At 44.8% G+C, this 9,292-nt stretch overlaps 1 long non-coding RNA gene across 2 annotated transcripts in view; it reads right to left on the bottom strand.

Annotated features, from left to right (window-relative positions):
* The window catches only part of LOC116082054, a 20,946-nt gene that overhangs the window by 1,198 nt on the left and 10,456 nt on the right, over nt 1-9,292 (bottom strand). For both annotated transcript variants that reach the window (XR_004115146.1, XR_004115145.1), the window contains exon 3: nt 5,260-5,953. This is a non-coding gene — a long non-coding RNA (uncharacterized LOC116082054). The remainder of the gene's footprint in view (nt 1-5,259; nt 5,954-9,292) is intronic.

The raw sequence follows: 9,292 nt of genomic DNA, 5'->3' as shown, positions 1-9,292 counted from the left end.
CCTTTATATCAAAAATGGAAATTTTCTTACTTGGAGATTTTAAGGCACTGAGAACCCAAATACCCCCCCAGACAGATCTAAAAGTTTTGTTTTTGTAAAAAGATGCTTGAAGCATTTACTGAATTTGTTTTGAGATTCGTATGTTGCAGAAATGTATACCCTTGGTAAATCCCATCATCAGGCGTGCTAAACTGGCCTGCCTGAACTCCTGATGTCCTAGACTTCAGCCTGATCCAGTTAAGACACAGATTTCACAAAACTAATAAATTTTGTTTTTCCTTCCCCACCCCTCTTTTATATCTACGCCCCCGTTCAGCTTGAAGAAGTTATGATGAGTCGTCTACCCGGTTCCCTGGGCTTTGGGGCTAGAGAGGGTTGTTAATGGTTATATTTGAAATAGGAAAGAAATAGCCAGATTTAATTGTATAGCTATAGAAAGCCTTATAATTTGTTACTGAGTTAAAATTCATATGTTCCTATCAGTGTTATCTTTTGTAAAATGACCTTCTGATAATATTTACCCTGTACTGAAAGTGATTTAATTGGTGTATAGATAATTTAAACTAGAAACATTGTGTGTCTAGAATTTAGTCAGGTATTTTGAGTATTTCTTCAGATACACAGCTTATTCTCAGAAAGTTTGCTTTGGTGTTTATATTATTAGTTTTGAGTTTTGTATCCTATAATTGCAGTAGTGATTGGTAAAAGTTGACGTTTTTGTTATAAACCATTTCTATCTTAAACTAGTATGCAAGAAATAAGTAAGAGCTTTTAAGTTGAGAATTTATTGTTAAGATTCGGTGTACAATGGTATTCTTATTGACTGTGAGGTGTAGCTAATACAGTTCTGTTGTACATACTTCAAGATCAAAAGATAAAGTTTTCTATATTCCGTTAAGAGATTTCTGGTTTCAGTATTTCCCTAGTAGACAGGGCTTAGAACCAGTTCCTTTTTTTACTGCTATTATAGACAGATCTGAGATGTTTAGACCTGTGAGTTTAGGGCCAAATTAGCAAATTCATGGCTCTGAGTTTATTATTAGGGTGATTTCAAGAAAAAGAACTGAGAGTAGTTCGTAGACAATAGTCCAGATTACTTTACATAGATAGTTGGTTTTCAAAAATATCAGAAATCCACAGAATATGGCATTTGATATTATTTATTCACCTGGCTAGAGACCTGTCTGCGACTGACAGTACCCCTTTCTCAGACTCAAAGAAGAAACTGAGCATCATTTGAACTGCTCCAGCTGTGGCAAGACAGCCACTAGGCAAAAGTGGCTCTCTTCATCTGCAGACGATACTGTCCAAAAAAGGACACATAGGCCTAGGACAGCTTATATCTGCCGAGACAGAGTAGGCCAGTCCTTAAAGTTCCTCAGACATTCATGGGCCAGAAGGCTGAAGATTGATGCTCCAATGTTTTGAAGGGCTGTCCAGGTGTCCAGCAGTCTCTTATTAATTGGCATTATTTCTGGAAGTTGTGTTAGGCTTCCCTGTATATTCTCTATTATGCAGTCATTCCTGGATTTCTGGTGGAGTTGAAAGACTACGAAAGTTAGAAGAGATGCAGGATAAGTCATTAAGAAAAACTAGTGCAGGTGGCTGAAAAAGTGTTTTAAACGGAGAAAGAAAAAGGAAAGTTGCAGAAAGACTGTAAAAGGGCATAGTGAAGAGATAGAACGTTTAAAAGAGAGTCTTTGAAGATGGAGTCTAGTATGAGAGTCAAAAAGAATAAGAGGCTAGAGAGCTGGAAATAAGACAGGAAAGAAGAGAAGCTAGGAAGCCTGAGAAACAGAAAGGTAGTGCCTGGCAATAAATGAGAGTTAAGGAGTTCCCCTGGCAGTTATGTTGGAACTGTGCTTAGGGACTGCAGGGGCAGCTACAGGAACATCCGCTATATTATTGCAACATAAGGCTTATAGAGAGTTAAGAGCCGCCATTAATTTAAATATAGAAGAATGTTGCTTTTATGTAAACCATTCAGGAGGCATTAGAGAATCCGTGAGTAAGCTCAGAGAAAGACTAAATAACTATAGGTCCATGCGTGCTAAATAAATTAGTTGCTTTTACCAGGGAAAAAATAAGTGCTGTTCAGATTCTAATGTTATACCAACAATATTATACTTTGCAAGGCCAGGAAAATCTAGAATATAATGATACTGATATTTAGTTCTATGATTAGAACTATCTACTAGAAGAAGTGGGGAATGAAAGGCTGGAGAATCTTAAAATTTAAAATGAGGGCATTTAATAGAAATGTATATATAATGCATAACCTTTACCTAAAAGGGCATGGAAAACCTCGAAACCTGCCCCTCCTAACTGATCCACAATGAGGGCTGAACTAGGAATGAAGGTCTACTGGTTTATGAGGCCCTCCATCCCGTCGACCAGTAGATGAAGATTACATTCCTAGAATGAATATGTTCCCCTCCCTATCTGAATACCTTGGGTTGGGTCCCTCTGAAATTTTCCACTGTTTTTATGTTATGTTTCCTTGGTAACCCTCTCCCCACCCCCAGCTTGTGGTTTTTCTCTTTAAATACCCCTCACTTCTTGTGTTCGAGGTCGAACTCCTCTGGCCAGCCTAGTCACGAGATCGACCCCAGTACTGGCCTATCCCAAATAAACCTCATGTGATTGCAGCAAGTTCAGTCTCTCGTGAGTTATTGGGTGGTCACGTCATCCCGAGATCTGAGTAAGGATTTCCCCAGTTCTTGGGGTCTTTCACTTTCAAACTGTGGCTACTACCAAGTTAGCGTTATGAGGTTAGTGTCAGTCAACAAATGATGTATATTATGCAAAGCAATAAGAATAATCTTGGCAACTGCCTTCAAAGAGAAGCTTTAGAAGTAAGATATGAGAAATGTCAGATAAGCATATAGCTTTAATAACTCTAATGTCTGCATGACAAGCCTTTGAATTTCAAAGAGACATCTGATGTTAATGTGAAAAAACCTAGAACTACCTCGAGAGAGATTACTATGAGGGATGCTCTACAATGGTTTGGCCAATGGGTATGTCTGTGGGGCATTGTCTTTGTTAACCCAACAAATGTGGGAAGATCCTGCCCACTGTGGGCACCACCATTCCCTAGGCAGAGGCTACTAAAAGAAAAAAAAAATATACTCCTAACCACTGAGCTACCTCTCCAGCCCGGAGATGTTTTTTCTTGGGAGAAAGTCCTATTACTAGAGCACTTTAACTAGAATCTTCCTGGAATAGTTTGTGGGGCCCTTGAAACTGCAGGGCAATTCTCAAGTCAGACATAGGAACCTTGACTTTCAGCCACCATTTAATGGATTCTTGAGATTTCAGAACTAAGAAACTATCCTTAGGGCAAGAAAGAATGGCCTTCCAGGTAAAAACCAGGTTGTTTGTGGTGGAAAACTTTTACAACGAAATTCTGTCATTTTGTAGGTGAGAAAACTAAAAGGAAAATAGATAAATAACCTCAGGCAACTTTACTTTCACCTTCTTGGCTATTAAAGGCTTCACATTAACCAAGACCCAAGCTTCTAAACCTCAGAGCTGTTCTTGTTTGGACTGCATATCTGAGGTGTGTGGTCTGTTTGAGTTTTTTGTTATTCTTGCTGTTTTGTATTGTTTTGTTTTGTTTTGTTTTTAAGACAGGAACAGGTGTAGCCTAGATTGACCTTGAGCTCCCTATATAGCCCAGGCTGGCCTTGAACTCAGGCTTTCCTGAGTGCAGAGACCATAGGGTTTTAATCATCATGCCCTGCAATAGCTGGGAAATTTTACTAACTTCTGATGTCTGGACTAAACTGGTCTAAAGTGGGGATTGTGGAGGGAGCTCAGGTAGCAAGGTTGCAATACAGTGGTCATGCTAATGTTTGCAGTGGGTTCCATTTCCCCACGTCACCTCCCTCTCCAGAAGCCCTTGTCTCCCAGCTGTTTCTCCACAAGAATCTTATTTCTCCTCTGCCGTTCTGACAGTGATCAAACCCAAATGCCTGAAAGGCAGAAATCAGTGCACTCAGACTCTAGGTCTGGGCAGTGGGCAAGGGTGGGGGAGGGGAGAAGGGTGAAAACCTACTTAGCAGCTACCAAGTATGCTAAGCCTGCTGACAACATACCAGTCAGTGGACCTAGTGGTCAAGTGTGCCAGGGAGCTAGCCTGGCTCCTGTAGCCACCACACTCCCCAACTGAAATCCCAGTGCATGCTCTCAGGCTTGGAGTCTATCTTAGAGCAGCAGAAGCCAACCACCCTAAGTTCCAGCTAATGGCTAGCACTGAAAACCGTGCAGGGCTGTGCTGAGAACAATGCCTTTGCCTTCAGTCGCTCTCCCTCGGGGTGGGGATCTGTCCTTCCACCTGGGGAGGAGTGTTGGGTCCCCAACTAGCCAGAGTGCAGGCAGAAAAAGCATTTTTCCTCTTTGTGGGGGCCTTAGTGATTCATGCTGATAGTTCCAGCACTTAGGAGGCAGAAACAGGAGGAGTTCTCCTGAGTGCAAGGCCAGCTTGCTCTACACAGTAGGTTCCAAGCTGTTCAGGGGTAAGAAGAGAGACCCTGTCTCAGAAAAACAAAATAGACACACTTTTTCTTTTGCTAAACATGATTCTGCCACCGGGCTGCACACTCTGCCACCAAGGTGCACACTCTGCCACCAAGGTGCACACTGTGCCACCAAGGTACACACTCTGCCACTGGGCTGCACACTCTGCCACCAAGGTGCACACTGTGCCACCAAGGTACACACTGTGGCACTGGGCTGCACACTCTGCCACCAAGGTGCACACTCTGCCACCAAGGTGCACACTCTGCCACTGGGCTACACACTCTGCCACCAAGGTGCACACTCTGTCACCAAGATGCACACTGTACCACCGGGCTGCACACTCTGTCACCAAGGTGCACACTCAGCCCTTTCACTGTCTCTTTCTCTAAAATAATTTTATTTCTATGTATTTAGTTCCTCTGTATATGTGAGAAGGCAGTGGTGCCACCTCACACATGTACAAGTCAAGCCTTCAGAGCTTGGCTCTCTCTCCTACCCAGTACTTGTTCTTTTAAAATTATTTACTTTTATGTACCTTAGTGTTTTGCCTGCGTGTGTATCTGTCTGCATGAGGGCATCAGATCCCCTGGCACAGGAGTTACAGACAGTTGGGAGCTGCCATGTGGATGATGGCAGTTGAACCTGGGTCCTCTGGAAGAGCAGCTGTTCCTCTTACACTGAGCCATCTCTCCAGCTCATGTGATTGTATTTGTAATAGCAAATAATTTGACCTACCTCATGCTGTTAGGTTTGGTGGCAAGGGCTCTTACCCATTGAGCCATCACACTGGGCCTCCAGTCCTGTCTTTAATTTTTTTAAACTTTTAGTCAGAGTCTCAGGAAATTTCCCAGGCTGGCCTTGATTCACATGCAGGCGTTGGCCTCGAAGTTTTGGTCCTCGAGGCAGCCTCCCCAGTAGCAGAGATTACCAAGCCTGAAGGACACACAGCAACCCCAATCCAGCCAGTTCTTCCCCCACTCCCAGGCTAGGTCCCCCGGAGAGGCTGTGGTAGAAACCTCCTGAAGAACTCACCAACAGCAGATACTAATTACAGTCGGCCTTGGGGTGAGGAGTCTCGTGCTGTTACTCAGTCAGTTCCTTGGCAGATGGGGGCTTCGTCATGTACGACATGGGAAGCTGGTGTCTGCCTCCGGCCGCAAGGCACTGGGTGTGGCTACCCACCACCTGCACAGTCACTGGGAAAACTTCATGTGATTCTCCTTGCCAAACCAAGCCACGGGAATCTGCAAGCTGAACACTTCCGTCACACCTAGACTCTGTTTGCTCTCAACCACTTGGTGGTAGGTTGGGGGTGGGTGTTGAAAGCGCCATACTGCTTCCCTGAGAGGTGGCACCCGTTGATGCCCAGCACTGCTGGAGAGTTCTGCACTCTTGGCTGCATTGTTCTCTCCTCACTAACGTGACATTCCTAGACAGAAGAAGAGAAGAATCGGGAGCAAATCACTCATATGGGGAGTCTACGAGAGCCACCGGCAAGGGGCTGCACTGAAGAACTGTGCGGGAGGGAACCAGCTGACCTGAAAAGCCAAGAGGTGACACAATTCCTATTACAAATACAAAATAGTTCCGGATGCGGTAGTGCATGTCTGTAATCCCAGTATTCAGGAGACTGAGACAGGATGATTAGCATCTATCTGTTTGAAGCTGGGGCCCCAAAGTGAAGACCAGACCAGCCAAGGCTACATAGCAAGACTCTGTCTCAAAATAAAACAAACAAAAGAAAACTGCAAACTGTTTTTTTCTGCATACAATTATTTAGCTCTCCCCCTACTTCCAGATGATCTCATTCAGTCTTTGCCCCCGCTCTCTGTGCTTGACTGGCTTGGCCCGACCATTACTTGGCTTGTCTGTAGCCAGTCTTCAGCTTGGCCTGGCAGTGGTAGGCAGAAAAGGAGTGAGATGGCTGCAAGACCGGAGTGGTCTTGCCTCACGGAAAGTTCTGCCTCCCTCCTACTCAATAAGGCCAGAGGACCAGGCGGAACAGCAACCATGTTGACAGTAACAGTGTAGAGTACTTTGGGCCCCTGCTATAGCAGCTCAGGGATCACCTAGGACACTGTGGGATGGGAATGCAGAATCATGGGACCTGACCTGGACCCCATTATATGAGACTCTGCTTCAAAGTTGGATTTGGTTGAGCATTTCTGTAATCCCAGCAACTTGGCCAGCAGAGGCAGGAGGATCTCAAGATCCAGGCCATCCTGAATATAATGAAACCCTGTCTTAGTTAGGGTTTTACTGCTGTGAACAGACAACATGACCAGGGCAACTCTTATAAAAACATTTAGCGGGGGCTGGCTTACAGGTTCAGAGGTTCAGTCCAGTATCATCAAGGCAGGAGCATGGCAGCATCCAGACAGGCATGGTGTAGGAGGAGCTGAGAGCTCTACATCTTCATCTGAAGGCTGCTAGCAGAATACTCACTTCCAGACAGCTAGGATGAGGGTCTTAAAGCCCACACCCACATACTCTAACAGGGTTATACCTACTAATAGTGCCACTCCATGGGCCAAGCATATACAAACCCATCACAGACCCTGTCTCAAAAGCCCTCAGGCCTATATACACTTGAGGGGTCCAGCCCTTGCCTAGAATGCACAAGGCCTGAGGGGGGGGGGGTCATATCTAGCACAGAAAACAAAATCACGGGCAGAGGAGGGACCATCTGCTTTTGCAAGACCCACAAGATATTTAGAGTACATAGAGGCTTGAGAAACCATGCTTCTGTATTTACAAAAAAAAAATCCTGATTGTTTTAAACTCTTCCCAACACCCCTGCTTTCCTAGTGTCATTCCCAGTTTATCACTGAGGAAACAGAGCAGCCTGAGAGAACCTAGAGGAACCCTCCCAGGTAGGTCTGCAGACTATGCAGCTGCCTCTCACATCATGCTTGTTTACATCTCCTCCCCCATTTTTCTTCACTCCCAACTATAAACAACCAGGAGCCCAGCCCCAAGAGCTATTCTTGGTCGGACCAAAGGCGCACTGCGATTCTCAGGAGTTCATGCTGTCTGCTTGAGAACAAATACACTGCCTCCTCAGCCTTAATCCCTCTCCACCTTCAAAGCAACTCTGAGTTAGGGCACTGCGTCTGAAAGTTAGAATCCTATCTCCTGAAGTGACAGTGTTAGGGAAGGGGATGTTGGGAAGGGAACTGTAGGTTGATGACTGCAATACCATGAAAAGAAGAGAAGGAACAACCATAGAAAGTGGTCCTTACCACACACTGAGTCTGTTGGTACTTTGATGATGAGCCTCCCAGCCTTCCAAAACATAAGAAATCAATGTTTGCTGTTTATAAAGCTGGGTCTTTGTGTGGACAGCATGAGCAGAAATGAGGGACTCCTACCTCTGAGGGAGGGCTGGTGGGTTCAGATTCTGTTCTTAAAAGGCTGAGGGCTGTCTCTCAGGGTATCGAGCGGGGGTGGGGGGTGGGGGGATGACAGTGGATGGCTTAATGACTAAGGGCACTGGCTGCTTTTAGGGAACCAGACTAAAGTTCCAGCTCCAACATGGTGGCTCACAACCATTGGAAACTCCAGTCCCAGGGGATCTAACACTCCTGTCTGGCCTCCACAGGTGCTGGACATATGATACACAGATGTGAATGCAGGTAAAACACCCCTACAAAGAAAATGAAAACAATTTTTCCTTAACATTTTTTTGAGATTATAATTTAATTCTTTAAAGGCTAAGTGCAATGATAAGGGGGTCTCAAGACTTTTCGGGCATCTGTGGATAGAATTTAGGGGGTCTCTGAAGCTGACAGGAAAAAAATCAGTATCTTTATTTCCATTAAGCTTTAACCAAACTTCAGTGTTTTCTTCCCTGTAATGATAGGAAACAAAGCTACAGTGTAGCATTGGCAGCCCTGCGACTGCTAACACAAATTGTGGATTTCAGCACCTCAAAGCCTGCTCTGCCTCTTGATTGCTGTGCTTGGAGAGCCTCACCCGAGTCTTGCGGTGGTAAAGGAGCTCTGGAGTATTGAATGACCATCTTATGTTTGGATCTTTTGATAACTGCCTCCTGGTAAAGTGGCTTCCTTTCCAAGCTTGCGGGTCTCACTTGTCTTTGGTGTGAGCCACCTCTGCTCTCATTTGTGCTGAGCTCAGCAGCTGTAAATGCTAGGCAGCTGTAAGAGCCCGCGTGCTCGTGTTTGGGAGTGATTTCCTAGAAGACGGCACTCTGCAGCATAGCATAGCATGGCTTCTTGGTGTGGGAGCTGAAGGACGCCAAAGGGAGCATGGGTAACTCCTCCCCTTGCTCTGAAACATCAGCTTTCGAAAGATTTCAACTGAAGATGTCACGTAAGAGGGCAGGGCATATAGCTCTATGGTAGAAGATTTATCAAGCAAATGTGAGACCCTGGTTCGTAATAATAAAACACAACAATAATGAAAGTACATATGTATCTCAGCGTTCTTATTTAGGAGTTGGGGCGTGGCTCAGTGTAGAGCACTTGCCTTAAAATACCACTGTTGGGAAGAGATCACATCCATAGCTTCCACTAGTGACTCACCGGCACAAAAGAGAAGGCAGACATTTGGCCTCTGAAATAGAATACCCCCGACACCAGCATGATATCAGGACAATGAAGTCTGAACAAGTAAGAACAGCTGGATTAGGTTAGGGAAACTGAAACTCATACTGTTAAACAGATTCTAACAGCTCTACATTTGTAATGTCTGATATGCAGAGAAATGCTCATGATGACTTTGGTTTTAGAAATAACCAATGGGACCG

Source organism: Mastomys coucha, unplaced genomic scaffold, assembly GCF_008632895.1.
Source record: "Mastomys coucha isolate ucsf_1 unplaced genomic scaffold, UCSF_Mcou_1 pScaffold7, whole genome shotgun sequence".
NCBI classification, from domain to species: Eukaryota; Metazoa; Chordata; class Mammalia; order Rodentia; family Muridae; genus Mastomys; species Mastomys coucha.
This window is presented reverse-complemented; position numbering and strand designations above follow the sequence as displayed.